Genomic DNA, 20,755 nt, shown 5'->3' with positions numbered 1-20,755 from the left:
CCAGGAGGATGAAGTCAGAGATATGGAGGTGAGTGGAACTCACTTTCCCTTTGTCTGCGGGCTCCTGTGACCAGCTGAAGAAGAGGACTAAACCAAACAGAAAGGCATGATTGCATTTGGGGACTGTGCCTTAGAAGGCCATATCTGTGGATGGTGGAGTGTGTGAGACCTGCCATGCCCCATCCACTCAATGCTGTTGGTTACCCTGCCCTGTGAGTAGAATTCTCAAGAGACCCCTGAAAGTCAGATGCCCAGCAGAGATCAGTATATGCCTAACCCTACGGATGTGTTGATCTAATCTTTACAAAGTATATACCACCTGAATAAATTTCTGTGTTTAGATAATAACTAGACACAGGCCACATTTACATTCAATTCATAACTATGCATCATCCCTGCCCTGGGTGTGCATTAACTTTGTCTTTCTAAACAAAAGTCCAATACACAGTACTTTCCACTATATCCTACCTTGCACTGGTGAGCAGAGAAGTTGAAGACAATTTCAACCCGTTTTTTTTTTTTTTTTTTTTTCAGGCCTTTCCAGTAGGTAGTTTGGTAAGCAACATAAAAGGAGAGAGTTTAATAACCTCCAGCCCTTGGTCATTCCTATTGCCAGACTGTACTTTTTTCCATTTCTTTTTGGTATATGTACCCCTTCCAGTGGAGATAATTCTTTCATTTTTTATTAAGAATTTTTGGTTGTTCTGGTTATATTTGCTAGTTGGTACCTGTATATACATATGTCCATACATATTTGTTCCTTTTTTCTTTTTGTTTACTTTTTTCTTTAAATTATCATTCTGTTATTTTGCTTTGTTTTGTTTTTATAGGATTAGTGGGTTTTTTGTTTTGGTTTTGTTTCTCTTGGTACACTCTGTCTTCTTTCTCACTCCTCTAATAAGCAGATTCTCTTGATGTTTCTATACCTTTCTACTTTGTTTCTTTATTGTATTTTTTCTCATTCTTTATGGATTTCACTTGCTGTTTGGGCTCTCAGGTCTAGCGAGGAGGACCACGGAATAGGGTAGAGGAGAGTGTGGCTGCAGAGTCACTAATCAAGACCTCCAGAGATCAAGCAGGAAGCAGGTCTGATTTTATTGCATAGTTACCATGTAACTATTGCATAGTTACTCAGGCAGTAGCTAAGCAGATTACAGACAGCCACCAATACAATTTCTGCTAACTGTCCCTGCAGCGACTAATCAAGGAGTGGGCCGCGGTGCAAGCACAGGGACTGCTGCACATGGCCTCACGCCCAGGGCTGTGCCTACAGGGTAAGTGGTTTGCCGCTCACATGCCTAGCACGAGGGGAGTGGCTTGCCACTCAGACGCCCTTAACATATGCCATGTATGCAGTACTCCATGCACTTGTCCCCACATTTTCTCCCTCTGACTGTGCTGCAAGGATTTCAGCCAGCATTGCCTTTTTTATTTTTTGTTCAGTGGCCTTTACATGGTTTCATAAGCATCTCACAACATAAGAAAATATTATCACTATTATAAACAGTAGGGCCAGGGTAATAGCATTATACAGATTAGTTAATTTGACTATCAGGTTTTTCCAATGTTCAGTCAATCCCTAGAAGAAAGAAGAGGTTGTCAAGATAGACATCTTTGTGTCACTGATTTTGACAATTGCCTTAGTAAGATTATGCATAGTCATAGCATAGTCAGCATCCCAAGCGCTCTTAATATAATGAGAAAAATTGGAGAAGTGTAAGGTTATATTTTCAGGTACAGCATATTGGGTGACACAAATACTATGAAATTCAGGGTCACAAGTGAGCCTCTGCAACATAAACAGAATATCTAGTTGTTCCTGGTGGAGGTGAAGTTCTTGCTGAATGACTAAAATAGTGGCTCAGGATAGTTTATTTAAGTCATTTTGAACAGCAAATGCTTCTGCCATGTTGGATTACATGTCACATCACTGTGAGTCACACAATAAGTTGCTTTTTCCCTTTTCCATGGATAATTAGTTCATCAAAACTTGAGTTAAAAAATAAAAAGTTTTATGACTGACTATTTTAGCCAATGAATGTTGCAATTATTAAGTCAGTGACTATTTCACATGTCACTGGTTTGTATAATCATGGAAGACTGTTAAATAATATATACTCGATAAATATTGCACTTGCTTGGACTGTATGTTTTGATTTAGGGAAAAATTTGAGATTCAATGCATATGAGTTCCAGCCGCAGTTTTACCATATACCATCTGTGTGCCCTCAACTAAGGCATTGCCTCTCTAAGACCCAGCTTCCTCATTTTTAAAATGGGAATAATTTTACTTTAACTAAAGGTAATTAAAAAAATAAAAAGTAATATATGTAGGAAATTGCATGTTAATTTTAAGAATACCAGTACACATGAGCATTAAACATTATGTAACTGGGGTCTTGACAGCAATTTTCTTACTAAATTGATTGTAAACAACAATGCTTGCCAATTTAAAACAAATACAATGTATCTTTATAGGTTGCACCTTTGTACAGCATTACCATTAGTGAACACCAATCCAGTAATGTTCAATTCCACACTACCAAATAAAGTCTCATATTCCAATTTGCCTGTTGTTTCTTCTGTGCTGGGAATCTGTTTGGTATACTTGCTGTGTCCTATTTACCTCTAAATCATATGCCTATTTTTCTGTTACTAATATTATTGCTTATGGTCCAATATTTTTCATTCTCTGACAAGGACATACTAAGGAGCAATAGATGTAGTCCCATCTAGAAGAGGTGAGAGATTGGCAGAGCCATAGTTTACAATTCTCTGAGATTGTCTCTTCCACAGTTCTGCTGAATAAGTTTCACCTCTGTACTGATGGAGTGGGGAGAAGGCCTTTTGTCCCTCTTCCTTTTGTAGAATCAATGAATGACCCAGTTATCCTTGCAGTGAAATAATGGGTATTGATTTGAGGGGAAATTTGATGGTCTATGAATGGAGACAGTGTAGTGTTTGCTTTACTTTTCTAAGGTGGCTTCGGAGGCCGCTCTGTTATAATTCATAGCACACCGTTATGGGCATCAGAGCTCATTCAAGTTCCAGTTCTAATGAAGGTCTCCCATGCTCAGAGAATCTCTGTTTCCTCATTTTCAAATAAAAAATAATAACATCTGCCCTCTGCTCTGCAGGATTTGGGGATTTGGGGGTACTAAATAGCAAATGTTTTGTACATTTACTTAGTTACATGTTGATATATGTTTGGTATTTTAAAATGTTTAAGTTGTACTTCCTAATTTATGCATAGGCACTTGTGATGTTAGTCCAGCCCTTTAAAATGTTTAAAAGACTTGATTTTCAAAGACAAACTATCATATTTTTTAATGAAGTATTACATGTTCAATATTTCAATATAAAAGTCGGAGATACACAGATCAGTCTGAGAATCCAGCAGGTTGGGTAAGGTTTGGGATCAAATGCTTCATTTTTTTTTCTTATTCTTAGCTGCACATTGGTACCACCAGAGGATGTGTGCTTGTGTGTTTGTTTGTTTGCTTCTTTGTTTTAAAATATCTATTCCTGTGATCTCAGAGTGCCTGAACTAGATTGTCATGGACAGAGATTTGGAAAGGAGAGCAAGATTAAATAACAGTTTGTTTATCCTTATCAGGTGACTAATGTACACTCAGAAGGAATTAGAACTTACCTAGTTGATTGGCTCAGCACTTTATGTCAATAGGACACAATCTGATAGTGCACTATAACAGAGTGAACTATAAAAGCTTTACATTGATTGCAAGTTCACAGTTGAATAAGTAAAAGAGGAAGGCTTCAATGGATCCAGTTGTAGTCCTGGTGATCAGTCTTTCCTGTATTCTTCTCCTCTCACTATGGAGACAGAGATCTGGGAAGGGAAGACTCCCACCAGGACCCATGCCTCTCCCAATTCTTGGGAATATCCTGCAGATAGATGCTAAAAACATCAGCAAATCCTTAACTAATGTAAGTCTGTTGATGCTCCTCCAGTGGTGAATATATTAATTATTTTATTTATTTACTGAATATATTAATCCTTTATTTTATTGTATTTATTTATATTAATTCTTTATTTTTAATTAAATATATGCACAAGGCAAATTATTAAAAGAGATTGTTGCACAGAAAAGACTCTTTGGACATTGAGGTTTTCATTTTTTAATAGTCTTTCATTGTTACAGGTAGTGTGATGAAACAATGCATCTGGGATTAAAAAATTTATATTTAATATTTTGATGGCAATATTTAAATGGCAAAAGTCTGGAGTAGCCCTGCTCTTCATTTTTTTCATCATCATTTGCCATGATTTTCTGTTTTCTGCACAATCTAATCTGCTTGTGATTCTTTGAATTTTTATTACTTTCAGGGTGTCTTTCATTTCCAGGAGTTTTGACTAGTTTCTTTTCAATATTGCTATTTCTTTATCAAAATTGTCTTTCAACTCCTGAGTTTTCTCTTTTAATTCATTCCTTAGGTATTCCTTTAGTTTACTGAACATTTTAATAATCAATTTTCTATCACTTTTCTCTAGAATTTCACACACTTTTCTATCTGTGGAATCTTTTACAGGGGGATGGTGAATTAGGAGGGAAGAGTTATTCATTTGGTTTCTCAAGTTTTCAGAATTCATGAAATTGCACTTCAATGGAAATGGATTCTACTTTCTATTTTACACCTATGTCCTTTTGTGTATGCAGTTATGTCTTTTGTTTGGGGTTATTTTTTCTGTTTTTGATATATGAGTAGGTCCAGAGGTGTGACCTGAGGTCCCCCTTTGGTTGATTCTCCTTTGACCTGGTTGTAAGTTTGAGATTTTTTTCTCCTTAATTTTATGTTTTGAAGTAATGTTGAGACTGAGGTGGGACTACAAGTGTGGGGTGAGATCCATTGTTACAGGGTTGAGTTGTGAGTATTGCTTGGGAGCAGGATGTCTACTCTGTGAACCTGATATGACCCACTCACTTTTCAATCCCACTTAGAGGAAGCAGTCAGCCAGGAATTGCATTATTGTTACCAAGAAATGTACAGCCTCAAGACAAATGTGCAGTATCTATTTTGACATCTGTAACACTAATTGCCACCTATAGAGGAATGTTGGGATCAACAATAAAAAGTGTGAACAAGGGTCTGGGGCTGGGGCTCAGTGGTAAAGCACTTGCCGCACATGTGTGAGGCACTGGGTTCTCATTCTACCATTCTTCCCATCCCCACAGCCCCACTCACTCCTCTCTGTGCAATCCAAATTTCTTAATTTTTCCCTCCTACTTAGCCCCCACTGTGGATCAGCATCTCCTTATCAGAGAAAACATTTGACCTTTGGTAATTTGGGATTGGCTTACTTTGCTTAGCATGATGTTCTCTACTTCCATCCCATTTACCTGCAAATGCCATAATTTCCATTTTCTTTAAGGCAGAGTAATATTCTATTGTGTATATGTACCATATTTTTTTTTATCTATTCATCTGTTGGTGGGCATCAAGTCAGATCCTAAGCGGACATGAAGATTTGGGCCTGCTTTTTCTTCTATTAGGTGCAGGGTCTCTATTCTAGTGCCTAAGTTTTTGACCCACTTTGACTTGATTTTTATTACAGTGAGAAATAGAGGTTTAATTTTATTTTGCTACATATGCATTTCCAGGTTTCCAAGTACTGTTTGTGGAATAGGTTATCTTTTCTCCAATGTATGTTTTTGGTGCCCTTGTCTAGTTTGAGATAACTGAGTTTATATGGGTTTGTCTGTGTGTTTTCTATTTTGTGTCATTGGTCTACATGTCTATTTTGGTGCCAGTACCATGCCATTTTTTGTTACTATTGCTCTTTAGTACAGTTTAATGTCTGGTATTTTATGCCTCTTGCCTCACTCCTTTTGCTAAGGATCACTTTGGCTATTCTGGATTTCTTATTTTTCCAAATGAATTTTGTGATTGCTGTTTGTAGTTTTATGAAGAATGTCCTTGGAATTTTAATAGTAATTGCATTAAATCTGTATATCAGCTTTGGTAGTATGGCCATTTTGGCAATATTACTTCTTCCTGTCCAAGAGTGTGGGACATCTTTCCATCTTCTTTGTTTTAGTGTTCTATAGTTTTCATTGTGGAGGTCTTTTACCTTTTTTGTTAAATTAATTCCCAAGTATTTTATATTTTTTTGAGGCTCTTATGAATGGGGTAGTTTTTGTAATTTGTCTTTCAACGGATTAATTGCCAATGTAGAGAATTTTTTTTTTTTGATTTACTGGTGTTGAATTTACATCCTGATACTTTGTTGAATTAATTTATTAGCTCTAGAAGTTTTTGGCAAAACTTTTTGGACCTTAGAAATACAAAATTATGTCATTGGCAAATAGTGATCATTTGAGCTCTTATTTTCCTATGTGTATCCCTTTCATTTCTTTCATCTGTCTGATTTCTCTGGCTAGAGTTTCAAGGAATATGAAACTCTGTCTTGTTCCCAATATTATTGTGTTGTGGTCTATTTCATTCCTGAATTTGAGAAATGTTTATTTGACACATGTAGATGCTCCATTGTTTGGGGCATAAATATTTATGAATGTCACGTCTTGTGGATGTATGAGTCCCCTAAGCAGTATGAAATGTTCTTTCTTATCCCTTCTGATTAACTTTGGTTCCAAGTTGTGGGGAGAAGCTCATGGAGTACTGCTTATGTGGCATACATTAAGAGTGTCTGAGTGGCAAACCACTCCCCTTGTGCTGGGTGGGTGAATGGCAAACCGCTGATATCGTAGGCACAGCCCTGGGCGTGAGGCTGAGTGTTGCAGTCCCTGTGCTTACTCCAGGGCCCACTCCTCGATTGGTTGCTACAAGGACAGTTAGCAAGAAATTGTGTTGGTGGCTGCCTGTAATCTGCGTAGCTACTGCCTGAGTATATATACATGGTAACTGTGCAATAAAATCAGACCTGCTTCCTGCTTGGTCTCCTGAGGCCTTGATTAGCGACTCCACAGCCACACTCTCCTCTACCCTGTTCCATGGACCTCCTTGCTGGAGCCCAAGCACCAAGTCCACTTTGTCTGATATGAGGATGGAAACCCCTGCTTGTTTATGCATTCCATGTGAGTTATAGGTTTTTCCCATCCTGTCACCTTCTGATGTCTTTTCCTAGGAGGTGTGAGTCTCTTGAAGACAACATATTCTTTGGTCTTTTTAAAAAAATTCAATCTGCCAGTCTATGTCTTTTGATGGATAACTTTAGGCCATTAACATTCAGGGTTATTACTGAGATATGATTTGTAATCCATGTCATTTTGGTTTATTTTTGGTTTTTAAACTCGACTTAGTTTCTCCTTTGATCTTTCCTTATTGCAACTCCTCCCTTTGCTGGTTTTCATTTCCTCTGTGCAATATTTTGACAAGAATGTTCTATAGTGCAGGCTTTCTAGTTGTAAAGTGTTTTAACTTTTGCTTATCATGAAAGGTTTTTATTTCATCTTCAAATCTGAAGTTTAATTTTGCTGGATATAAAATTCTTGGTTGGCATCATTTTCTTTTTTTTTTTTTTTACATGAATAGCATGCTTTTAATGGAAAACAACTATATATTCTGAAACAAAGCATTTGGTTCCATTATTTTACACTTTTGCAAACCTCTTTTATGTCTGGCTTAATAGGAGACAGCTGGATTCTCATGTCTGCCTCTCCATTCAATCTGTTATAATATCACCAGTCATGTAGCCTTGAGAAAACTCCACTGTGCACTTGATGGAGTGATAAACTCAAATATATTTCAGTGTGATTGTGAAAATGGTTTTGACTTTGCAGACTTTCAAAAGGATCTTGGGGTCCCCAGGGGTTCCAAGACCTCGTTTTCTTTTTTTTTTATTGGTTGTTCAAAACATTATAAGGCATCATTTTCTTTTAGAAATTGGTACATGTTATTCCAGGACCTCCTTGCATTGAGGCTCTGGGTTGAGGAATCAGCTGAAATCTGAATTGTTTTCCCCCATATGCAATTAAACCTTTTTTTCTCTTGCAGACTTTAAAATTCTCTCCTTATTCTGTATGCTAGTCAGTCTCATTATAATGGGCCTTGGTGTGGGTCTATGTAATTTTGTACATTTGGGGGCCTGTAAGCCTCTTACAGGAGTTGATTTTCCATTTCATTCTTTAGATTTGGGAAAATTTCTGATATTATGTCTTTAAATAAATTGTGCAGTCCTTTTGTTTGTATCTCCATGCCTTCATCTATTGTGATAAATCTTAAATTTGATCTTTTCATGTTATCCCATATTTCTTGGAAGTTGTGTTTATGGTTTCTTACCATCTTCTCTGTGTTGTTGATTTTATTTTCAAAGAGTGTATATTTTGTCTTCATTGCCTGAGGTTCTGTCTTCTAAGTGGTCTAGTCTGTCAGTAATACTTTCCATTGAAATATTAATTTGCTTTTTTTTCTTTATTTTGAGGATTTCTGCTTTTTTTCAATCTCTCTTGTTGAATGAATCTTTCACTTCCTGAGTTTTCTCTTTGATTTCACTTCTTATACTATCCTTTACTTAATTGATCAGCTTAACTATTACATTCTAAATTCCTTCTCTGACATTTTCTGTGTTGTCTACAGATTCTATTGTAGGAACATCTTGGTTTGTTTGTTTTCCATGTTGTTTGTGTGTCTTCCCACCTGTGATATAGAGGTGAGGCATCAAGTTTTGTAGTCTTATAGTGCCCCTGAAGGTTTCCAGTACCTCATCTTACAGGGGGAGATGAATATTAACAACACCCAATGCAAATAAGATACACCTTTAAACCAAATAGCTCCTATTAAGGCATCTACATTTTTGTCATAATAAACAGAAATGATGTTAAATTATTGTCTACAACATAAACAGTAAGTTTTCTAAAAGGGGTTACTGTTTCTAATGATGGACAATGAGGGAACAGAAATAGTGCAAGATGTGACGTTTATGATGGAGAAGGAAAGAATTTAAAGGCAAAAGTTTATAGTAAGATTGAGGAAGGAATTAATAGTGATGGGCTGTTTGTATGAGAGAAGTGTGACAGAGAATCCAGGGAGACAGAGAGAAAAAATATATACAGATTTTTTAAAAATGTAAAAATATAAGGATCACAATAAAACTGTAATATACAATTTAGACATCCCATTCCTCAATAAATTGATGCATGAATAATATTTGGATTCAAAGATGGTAGAGATGTGAGAGAGGGGGCAAAAGGAAAAAAAAAAGAGGTCTTAATGGAAAGTTGAACGATTGTTTCCAAGGGCTTTCAAAAATTTTATCAGCTTCCCTTCTCTGCTGACCCGTGGAGTTGTCTGAAGTTTGATGGTAGCTCCAGTCTGGTGGGTACCAGACTTGTTGGGTGGGTGAGTTGATAGCAAGATGCCCTCACATCCTCTTCCAGTCTTCCCACTCATTGTAGCTGACCCACTCTGTCCCCATGTACCTCAGGACTCCCTGAGATGTAGAGAGCCTTGTTTTCTCTAATTTCTTCAACCTGAGATTTCCCTGGGGCACTGCCCCTAGTCTCTGGCATTCCACAGGCTTGCTAGATCCAGCCTGACCCAAACAAGCCCAGCTACAATCTGATGGACCTGGGCTTCAGTTTACCCAGGCCCAGCCTTGCTGCAGTCACAAGATCTCCATGCCATTTTCAACCCGCAGGGAGACCACCAGGGAGGTAGTCACACAAAGGAGAAACCCCGCAGAGAGGCAGCCAGATGGTGGCCACTAGCACACCCAGCAGAAAGACCTCAGTTACAACCAGACCTGCAGGTACCCTGACAATATATCTCCAGGCCCTGTCTGGTGTCCCCATTCTGAGGTGGATGCGACCTGAGATGGCAACTTGTGTATTCATTTATGAGCCAAGGAAAGTCATGTCTGATTCATTCTACAGTCTCTTCTACTTCCATACCCCCTCCTTTCCCTTCATTCCTTTTTGTCTAATCCCATGAACTTCTATTCTTCCCCTCCCTGTTTTAGTAAGCTTTTTTACTGCTGTGACTGTAAGGAGGAAGAGTTTATTTGAGGGCTCACAGCTTCAGAGGTCTTAGTCCATACAAGTCTGACTCCTTTCCTCAGGGCATGAGGTGAAGCTGAACATCATGATGGGAGAGTGCGGCAGAGGGAAGCAGCTCACATTAAGAAGCAGAGAGAGAGAGACTCCAGCTCCATATACAAAGTATGTACCCCGTAGCCATACCCCTGATGAACCACCTCCTCCAGCCACACCCCACCTGCCTCTAGTTATCACTCAGTTAATTCCATCAGGGATTAATCCACTCATTGGGTTAAATCATTATTAAATAATTTCTCCTCTGAACCTTCTTGCATTATTTCACTTGGGGGACATGTCATATTCAAACCATAACACTACCCTTTCTTGTTGTGGTTTAGCATCCACATAGCAGAGAGAACATTTGGCCTTTGGTTTTTTGGAACTGGCTTATTTCACTTAGCATGATATTTTCCAGTTCCAGCCATTTAGTGGCATATGCTATAATGTCATTCTTCTTTATGGCTGATTAATATTTTAATCATTCTATATACATACCACATTTTCTTTATTTAGTGATCTGTTAAAGGACACCTAGGTTGGTTCCATAGCTTGACTATGTGAAGTGAGCTACTATAAACATTGATGTGGCTGTGTCACTATAGCATGTTTATTTTAAGTGTTTTAGGTATAAACTGAGGAGCAGGATAACTGGGTTAAATGGTGAATCCATTTCAAGTTTTTTAAGGAAAACTGCTTTCCAGAGTGGTTGTACCAATTTGCTGTACATACACCAATATATGAGGGAAACATTTCCCCCACATCCTCATCAACACTTATTGTTACTTGTGTTCTTACTAATTGCCATTCTGACTGGAGTGATAAGGAATATCAGTATAGTTTTAATTTGAATTTCTCTAATGGCTGGAGATGTTGAATATTTTTTCACATGTTTGTTGAGCATTTGTATTTCTTCTGTGAAGTACCTGTCAGTTCCTTTGCACATTTATTAATGAGGTTATTTGTTTTTTTAGTGTTAAGTTTTCTAGAGTTCTTTAATTTTAAGAAAAAGCAAACAATATATTTTCAATGCAGTATACATGGAGTAAACAAAGGAAAAATACTCATGAGAAGTAAAGGTCCCCCCCCCACCCCTGGCCACTGAGGTGGTCTAAATTGTTGGTAGGAACGGATTTTCATTTTTCATGTTTATATTTTGCTTTGTAACCCTGGGGTCAAGGTTTGGGAATTGTGAAGCAAGCACATTTGCATTCCTCACTAGCTAGCTGCCAGATAATGTGGCTAGGAGCCCATTTGTTGTAGTAGTGCTCAGCTTCCATTCTTCTAGTATAGGGTGGGATCCTCTGAGGAGCGCTGACAGATTGTAAATTCTTGCAGTGGAAGTGGTGCAGAGTTCTAAATTCGAACTCCTACTACTGATCATATCCTGGAAGGAGCCTGGAGGACTTTATGATAAGGGAAATAGCCACACAAAAAGACCTTCACTCCATGACCTCACTTACCTGTGGAATCTTACAAAGCAAAGCAAAAAAGCCTCAAACTCATAGTAATAGAAACTAGAATGATGGCTATTGAGAGCTGCGATGTGAGAGAAAAGGTGAGATGTTGGTCCCAGGGTATAAACATTCAGTTACTTGGTGAATATTCACTGGAGACCTAAGACACAGCGTGGTGACGCAAGTAAATAAAGTGTCTTACACCTGAAGTTTATTAATGTGTATTCATCACCCACACATGACAATGTTAACACTGAGGTGATGTATATTAATTAACTTGGCTGTGGTAATCAATTTGCAATGTCTACATGAATCAAAATAGCACATTTTATACTCTAAGTGTATATATATATATATATATATATATATAATTTTTCAATTGTACCTCAATAAAGTATTTAATAAAAAGAAGACTATGGGCTGAGAACCAGCATAAGAAAATGAAGGAAAGAATTAACCATTTAGGGTCCACTGGATGGTAACAGAATCCTTGTGGGTTTGCATTAAACTTCAGTCTGTACCCTATGAATTACTGCTGGGTGAGAGAAATTGTTCTTCCATGATATGCTACATGGCCTGATGCTGCCTCCTCCCTGGTACTCATTCTCTTGCTGTGTTAGTGATATCTGTGGCCTCAACCTATGAGTGTTAAGATCATCTGTGGTCACTTTTAAAAATAAAGAAAAAATTTTCTGTGTGTTGGCGCAAAGGTGCATAAGCACTGGATACTAACAAATTGTTCAAATTTGAGAAGTTAACAAAATAAAGGTTCACATTTGGGTCTTCTGTTTATTATACATGGTTCACTGCAAATGAGTTTGTAACTTTCTGACTTTGTTTCCCTTGAATGTAAAACAGAACAAGTAAGTCCCCTAAATTCATTGATATGAGAATTAATCGTAACACAGATATCCATTGCCTGAGCCAGGTATAGCACATTGCAGCCCATCCATATGTGACAGCTTAATGGCCATCACATTATATGAGAAAAATTGAGAAATATTTGAAGATTCTATGGCACAATGAAATATAAGAAATACTCATAATCTGTAACAGTCTGAATCATTCCAAACATGTAGATCAAATGCTGATCTTCCTCAGCTAATTTTTGCATTTTCTTTCCCATTTCCAGTTGTCAAAAGCCTATGGCCCTGTGTTCACTGTGTATTTGGGTACGAGGCCCACTGTGGTGTTGCATGGATATGAAGCTGTGAAGGAAGCCCTGATTGATCATGGGGAAGTATTTTCTGGAATAGGCAGTTTCCCTGTGGTTGAGAGAGTTACTAAAGGACTTGGTAAGTGTGCATGCATGTGAGGTGGGTGAGCAATGGTCACGGGGAGGAGGAAAATATAGAAGAGAAAGCCAGGTTGAGCTTGACCATTTCTGTGGGTGCCATTTATCAACTTCCTCTACCTTGCCTGGGATATCCTCCTAGATTCTGCTCCCTTTCATTTAGGAATCCTTTTAACTACTGGAAACAGATGGAAAGTGATGAGGCGCTTCTCAGTCATGACTCTGAGGAATTTTGGGATGGGGAAGAGGAGCATTGAAGACCGAGTTCAAGAGGAAGCCCGTTGCCTTGTGGAGGAGTTGAGGAAAACCAAGTGTGAGTGATTCGTTATATCACAGTCTCTTTTGCTTTCTGACTTCACTCATGGTTTCTTCCAAGGCCAGTACCTAGTAATTATACTAATCTCTGGTTTTACATTTATTGGCATATCTCCTGGAGAGTTGTAAGGAAAATAATAATAAGACACAGAGACAAGATATAGAGGCAGGTAAAAATGGCTGTTTGTCCAAGCGACCACATTTATTTATACCAATAGGTTACATTAGGTCATTAGTACCACAACTACATTATTGTTTAGTGTATCAGTAAGGTTGCTTATACTGCAGTTACATTCTACAGTCATAATATGTAATGTCAGAAGATTTGTGAAACTCTCAAGAAAATCCATTTTCTGAAGTTACTGTTAGGCAGGCCAATCCAGAAGCACCTTAGCTTGGTGAAACATTGTAGTTTTCTAGCAAGCAGATTCCTTTATTCCCAGAAGTTATGTGCCAAAGATCAAGGTTGAGGCTGATAAGACTCTAGCACAGAGCCCTTTCAAGTAGGGCATTGCTATAGCAGCTAGACATTGCATATGTATACAGTTATTTTACTAGTTCCTAGGAGAAACTGCAGGGCATTCTAAGGGTGGGAAACAGAGTACCTGTTACCCTCTGGGTGTTTGCTCACCAGGGAAATGCTTCTCTGTACATTTCCACAGCCAGAATCCCTACAGAAAGTCTCAATAATTATGATTACACTAAATACTTACCTCTCCTGTCTTTTTTACTGACCCAAGTGTTTTTCACAGTGTCTCTGATTTTCAGCTTGGATTCAGATTGTTCTGTTTTTAAATTTGTCTTTCAAATTAACAAAAAAGAAAGAAAGAAAGAAAGAAAGAAAGAAAGAAAGAAAAAGAACAAGAAAGAAAGAAAGAAAGAAAGACCAAAAATCAGACTTTACCAGTGAATAACATACAAAAGAAATTCCCAGTTTTCCCTAATTACCCTCCAACTCTATAACTGAAAGAAACCTTTGTTCTGAAAGCTTTTGAACCCTGGAACATTTACAGAGCCTGATGGAGGAGCAGATAACCTGAAAGTTTTGCTCTTACCCAATTCTCTATGCTTTCTTTGCATTATTATTTTTTATTTGTTTATTTAAAATTATTCTATTGTATTTATAATGAACATATAATCAGTCCATATTAATGAAAGCCACTATGGTATTCTGACATATGTATGAACATATACTGTTTAAATTCCATCCTCTCCATCACTCTGCCCTACTCACCACCAGCACACACTCTTTCCCATCTCCAGTAATCACTCTTTTACTTTCAGGGTCATATTTATTTTAGCTTTCACACATGAGAGAGACCATGAAATACTTGACTTTCTGTTTCTGACCTCTTACTTAACATAAAGTCCCCCAGTTCTCTCTTCTTTGCTGCAAATGACAAGATTTATTTCTTCTTTATGACTGAATACAAATACATTGTGTATGTAACAGAGCATATTTAGTCACCATTCTGTTGATAAGCACTTAATTTAATATGATATCTAAATTATTATGAATAGTGTTATAGTTTTCCTGAACATGCAGCAATGTATGTTGTGTCTTTTTTTTTTTAATTTTTATTGTTGGTTGTTCAAAACATTACATAGTTCTTGATATATCATATTTCACACTTTGATTCAAGTGGGTTATGAGCTCCCATTGGTGGGTGAGCAATGGTCACGGGGAGGAGGAAAATATAAAAGAGAAAGCCAGGTTGAGCTTGACCATTTCTGTGGGTGCCATTTATCAACTTCCTCTACCTTGCCTGGGATATCCTCCTAGATTCTGCTCCCTTTCATTTAGGAATCCTTTTAACTACTGGAAACAGATGGAAAGTGATGAGATGCTTCTCAGTCATGACTCTGCAGGATTTTGGGATGGGGAAGAGGAGCATTGAGGACCGAATTCAAGAAGAAGCCCGCTGCCTTGTGCAGGAGTTGAGGAAAACCAACTGTAAGTGCTTTGTGGTATCACTGTTCTTAACAGATTGCTCTTTTCTGGGTCTAGTGAATACATTTCAGCAACAGCCAGGCCTTTAATTATAGGTCCTGTCAAGACTCATGTAGAGGAGTGATGGTATTAAGCAGAGAGTCAGAGTTTGTTTATCTTTGCTGGCCTGTGCACAGACATGAGTGGGCATGCATGGTAGATGTAAAAGGTCGTATAATCCTACTCTGACCAGCTTTATTGATGTTTTCAAATCATTGCATCATGAAGAGACAAAGTTTAGAGATGCATTTTTCTTAAAGAGTTAAAAAGCAGGGTTTCTCCATGGCACATTTGTGAGTTTCCCAATCCACAGCCTTCACCGTGGTCCATTGGACACAGCCATAGACCCTGTGGAGCTGAAGCAAGTGATATGTTCTTTCAGTGAATTGGACAGTGGTTGTACAGTCACTTTTGATTTCTGACTTCTCTCAGGGTTTCTTTCAAGGCCAGTGCCTACAATATGCAGTAATTATATAATCAATGGGTTTACATTCATTTGCATATCTCCTGGAAATTCTCATTAATCTTGCATATGGTAATCACTTACCTCTCCTTGTCTTCTCTACTAACCCATGAAATGTTTTTACGGTGTCTCTGATTTTCAGCTTGGATCTCAATTGCTCTGTTTTTAAATTTCTCTTCCAATTAACAAAAGAGGAAAGAGTAAGAATCAGACTTTACTAGTGAATGACACACAAAGAAATTGCCAGTCTTCCCTAATTACCTTCAAACTCCATAGCTAAAATATACCTTTGTTCTCAAAGCTTAGAACACTGGAACATTCACAGAGCCTGGTGAAGTGGATAATTTGAAAGCATTGCTCTTACCTAATGCTCTACACTTTCTTTGCATTATTTTTTTCATTTGTTTATTTTAAAATTTTTCTATTGTATTTTTTATTGACATGTAATCAGTTCATATTAATGATGTCCCTATGATATTCATACATATATGTGAAGCATATGCTGTTTAAAATTCATCTGCTGCATCTCTCTACCCTCTTCACCGCCCTATCTCCAGTAATCACTCTTTTACCTTCAGGTTCGCATTCATTTTGAACACATTCATCTTCCACACATGAGAGACGCCATGCAATACTCAACTTTATGTTTCTGATCTCTTACCATAAGTTCCCCCAGTTCTCTCTTCTTTGCAGCAAATGACAAGATTTCCTTCTTTTTATGACTAAATACAAATACATAATGTATTTATAACACATTTTCTTTATCCACCCATCTGATGATAAGCACATAAATATGATATCTTAGCTATTATGAATAGTGTCGTAGTTATCCTGAACATGCAGGAATCTATGTTGTATGTTGATTTCACTTCTTTCATCTATGTGCCAAGAAACAGGACACTTAGATCATATGGAAGATCTCTTTATGTTTCAGGGAACTGCATACTATTTTACATAATGACTATCCGAATGCACATTCCCACCAACAGTTACAAGGTGTACTTTTTTGTCACACCTCTCCAATATTTGTTAATTGTTGTTGTGGTGATGGTAATATGTGTTTCTTATTTTTGTTTTCATGTTTTTATGATAGCCATTTTAACCTGAGCAAAATGATATCTCTTGGTAGTTTTGATTTGCATTTGCCTGATACCTAATGATATTGAGAATTTTAAAAAAGTACTTATTGATCAGTTATATTTCTTCTTTTGAGAAGTACCTATTAAGATTATTTGCCCATTTTTTAATTGTATTACTTGTGGTTTGTTGTTAAGTTTTTTTTGTTCTTTATGTATTGTTGATTTTAATCCTCTGTGAGATGAATAATTGGCAAATATTATCTCTCATTCTGTAGAATGTCTCTTCACTCTATTGACTGTTGTGTAAGAGCTTTTCAACTCGACGTTATCTATTTGCCTATTTTTGCTTTTAGGGTCATATAGAAAAAATCATCACTTGTATTCATCTTGAGGTATTCCCCCTATGTTTTCTTCTAGTTCATTTAGTGTTTCAGAACCTACAGTAAGGTCTCTGAACCATTTTTGAGTTGGATTTTGTACAGGGTGAGAGATGAGGTTCAAGTCACAATCTTCTGTCTGCTCCATTTATTGAAGAGGGTCTCCTTTTTCCACCATAAGTTTTAGTAACTTTGTTTAGAATCAGTGGACTATAGATGCATTTTCCCCTCCTCCAGGATCTCCTTTCTCTTTGATTATTCTATTTTCCTGTTTTTATGCCAATGCCATGCTGTTTGGTTTACTGTGGCTATGTTGTATGGCTTAAAGTCAGGAATTGTCTTGCTTCCAGCTTTGACCTTTTGCTCAAGACTGTGTTGACTGTATAAATATATTTTCAAGTCTCTCTATATATGAAATATCTATCTATCTATCTACCTATCTATATATATCTATATCTCTCTATCTGTATCTATATCTATCTATATCTATATATCTATATATCATCTATATATATATATATATATATATATATATTTGTGCTTCCATATGAATTTTAGGATTTTTTTGTATGAGTTCTGTGAAGAATGTCTTTGGTGTTATCATGAGAATTAAATTGAGCCTAAAAATTGATTTGGATAGTATGATACTTTTAACAATATTAATCCTCCATTTATTTGTATATTCTTCAATTTCTTTCATCGGCATTTTGTAATTTTTTATTGTAGATGCCTTTACCTTTTTGGTAAATTTTTTTTATCAAGTAAAGTTTAGTTAAATATAAAATCTACTTGGTTTATCAAGTAAACTGTAATTAAAAAAATATAGTTGTGACTTTGGATACTTTATTTTTTACCAATGATATTTATTGATCACCTAATTGTAATTTCATTTTTATACATCCCTACAAAAGTGAAAACCTTATTGTATGTTAATTTCTGTACCTACAAAATGACAGTATTGACTATAGGGATGACCAGCATTTGTTGCCATCTGTCCTAGCTGGCGATCTAGTGCTCAGTTCCCCAAATCTGACTATTCCAATAAATTAAGAAAATGACAAAGAAAGCACACAACCACACCGAAATATCTTTTCAGCAATCCAGAGATGGCTCTGCAACCTTAAGTGTCCTTGGAAAGAGAGAGAGCCATTGGACTTCTTTATTCTTATACAGGAAACACACAAGGAGTTTCCATGGAACATTCTATCCCCAAAGAAGGAAAGGGGTAGGATTACAAAGGAACAGGTGAGTGTAGCTGAACCCCCTTGGGTGATGCCTACACCTGGAGCCACACCTTGCTCCCCAGCTGGGACAACACCGAAGTCACTACAAAATGTAGTCATTGGTCAGAGCCCCCAGGGCATGAGGACTTGAAGGCATGTTCATTCAAAGCAGCTCCCAACAAGCATGCATATTTACTAAAATATACTTGTGACTATATGATTCAGAGAAATGTTCCAGAATTTCACAACAAGGCAGAATTTCCAAATAGATTAAATAATGAGGTATTTGAAGATGATGGGCTCTATTTCCTAAAGCGAAAAAATTTCCCTTAGTCAGTCTCTCTCTCTCTCTCTCTTTCTGTCTAATAAATAAATAGATTCCATTTATGAACTAAACCTTTGTGTTACCTTGAATTTACTTTAAATAAATTTTCGTTACCTTTATTTTTGTCAACAAATGTCATTATTTATGTGTTTGCCTTTCTTCCTCATAAAACATGAATGTTTTCTGCTTATATTCATTTGTTCCACAAGTATACAAATCTGTACATAATTACTCTCGATTTATTCTTTACCTCTGCAGTTTTTACACACAAATATTTCAGTGATATAAAACGAATGTCCTTTAACTTTTTTCCCTTTCTACCTAATTCCTAATTTTCTGCAGGTTTGATGACAACTATGATTCAGCACGGAAATTGAATTAACAAGTGTTTTTAAAGTGATCTTTTAAAATGTTTTCCAAAATAAATGTGACTTTCGGTTAGAATGGCTTAAAAAGGCAGTAGATTTGAATGGAGCATTAGGAAAATCACTATGAAACTGGCTACAAGGCCAAACTCAATTTGAGTTTAAGGTAAAAGTGGAACTGATTTTTAGCATGCTGAATATTTTTCATGTGAAAGGAATTTCTAGAGAGATATTGCTTAGAGTGTCTACAATTACCTTTTCCTGTTATCTCAAAGATAAGTACATTTGTATGAATTTTTAAATATTTAATGTGGATTTTAATGTTTCTACTTCTTTAGCCTTACCCTGTGATCCTACTTTTCTCCTGGGCTGTGCTCCTTGCAATGTGATCTGCTCTGTTATCTTCCATAATCGTTTTGATTATAAAGATCAGCATTTTCTATACTTTATGGGAAAATTTAATGAAAATGTGAAGATTCTGAGTTCCCCATGGATCCAGGTGAGACAAAAATCCCATCCCCCTTTCCTGAGAAAACACACCATCTTTACTACGACATGTAAGACCTTCTAGTGATCCAAGCAGTCAAGTGAGTCTAAACACCACAGTCTGGCCCAGAGTTGGATGTCATGGAGTGAGTATCAGGAAACTATGACTGAGGCCTTTACTTTATGCACTGGAAAATGAATGCCTTCATGTAGAGATGATAGGAAATGCCCATTGGCTCTCTGGCCAGTGCTTCTCCCAGTAACCCCCAAAGCCTCATATTTATAAAGTACTTTAGTAACTGCATTTGAGCAAGGTCATGACACTCAATGAGCATCCAGGGGCCTGTGGAGGAATCATCAAGGGCTGCACTCCAATCACCACTTAGAGATTTCATCACTTTACTTGTCAGAAATACAGTTTTCTGGTATTTGACAAAGTTTTCAAAAAACATGTTAGAGAAAACATAGTCTTTTTAAACGGTGCCGGGAAACTGGAAATCTGCATGTGATGGAATGAAATTGAACCCCTATCTCTCATCCTGCACAAAACTCAACTCAAAGTGGATCAAAGACCTAGGTAGGAATTAGACCAGAAAATGCACCTGCTAGAAGAAAATGTAGGCCCACACTCCAACATATTAGCTCAGGAACTGACTTCTTCAACAAGACTCTTAAAATGCCAGTAAGAACATTAAAAATTATAATAACAAATGGGATGATATCTAGTTAAAAATCTTCTTCACAGCCTAGGAAACAGTCAAGAATGTAAAGAGAGAGCCTACAGAATGGTGGAAAACCTTTGCCACTTGTTCTTCAGATAAGGCATCTATATTCAGGATATGCAAAGAACTCATAAAATTTAACACCCAAAACCCATATAACCCAATCAATAAATGGTAAAGGAACTAAGGAGACACTTCTCAAAGGAAAAAATATGAATGGCCAATAAATATATGGAAGAAATGTTCAACATCTCTAGCATTTAGAGAAAGGTAAATTGAAACTACATTGAGATTCCATCTCACTGCAGTCAGAATAGCAATTATCAAGAATACAAGTAACAATACATTTTAGCCAGAATGTGGGGAAAATGTGTACATTGTTTGTGGGACTGCAAATTAGTGCAATTACTCTGGAAAGCAGTATGGACATTCCTCAAAAACTATGAATGGAACCACAATTTGTCCCAGTTATTTTACTCTTTAGTATACATCCAAAGGATTTAAAATCAGCATACTACAGTGATGCAGGCACTTCAATATTTATAACAGCACAAGTTACAATAATTAAGCTACGGAGACATACTAGGTGCCCTTCAAAGGATGAATGGATAAAGAAAGTGTGACATATATACCCAGTGGAGTATTACTC

The 20,755-nt window shown here is 36.9% G+C and overlaps 2 long non-coding RNA genes and 1 pseudogene across 2 annotated transcripts; 1 reads left to right on the top strand and 2 right to left on the bottom strand.

Moving 5' to 3' along the window:
• Nucleotides 1–3,819: 3,819 nt before the first annotated feature.
• On the bottom strand, nucleotides 3,820–19,510 carry LOC125617958. Its single transcript, XR_007349087.1, has 3 exons — nucleotides 19,500–19,510; nucleotides 10,321–10,327; nucleotides 3,820–3,954 (listed from the first exon to the last, which is right to left on the bottom strand). It is a non-coding gene; the product is annotated as an uncharacterized LOC125617958 (long non-coding RNA).
• Nucleotides 10,119–20,755, top strand: part of LOC107149733 — a 32,654-nt pseudogene continuing 22,017 nt past the window's right edge.
• On the bottom strand, nucleotides 14,886–19,255 carry LOC125617952. The gene is made up of 3 exons (XR_007349081.1): nucleotides 19,243–19,255; nucleotides 15,614–15,618; nucleotides 14,886–15,037 (listed from the first exon to the last, which is right to left on the bottom strand). It is a non-coding gene; the product is annotated as an uncharacterized LOC125617952 (long non-coding RNA).

This window comes from Marmota marmota, unplaced genomic scaffold, assembly GCF_001458135.2.
Source record: "Marmota marmota marmota unplaced genomic scaffold, marMar, whole genome shotgun sequence".
Lineage (NCBI taxonomy): Eukaryota > Metazoa > Chordata > Mammalia > Rodentia > Sciuridae > Marmota > Marmota marmota.
The sequence above is the reverse complement of the archived record's forward strand: the minus strand, read 5'-3'. Positions and strand labels throughout refer to the sequence as shown.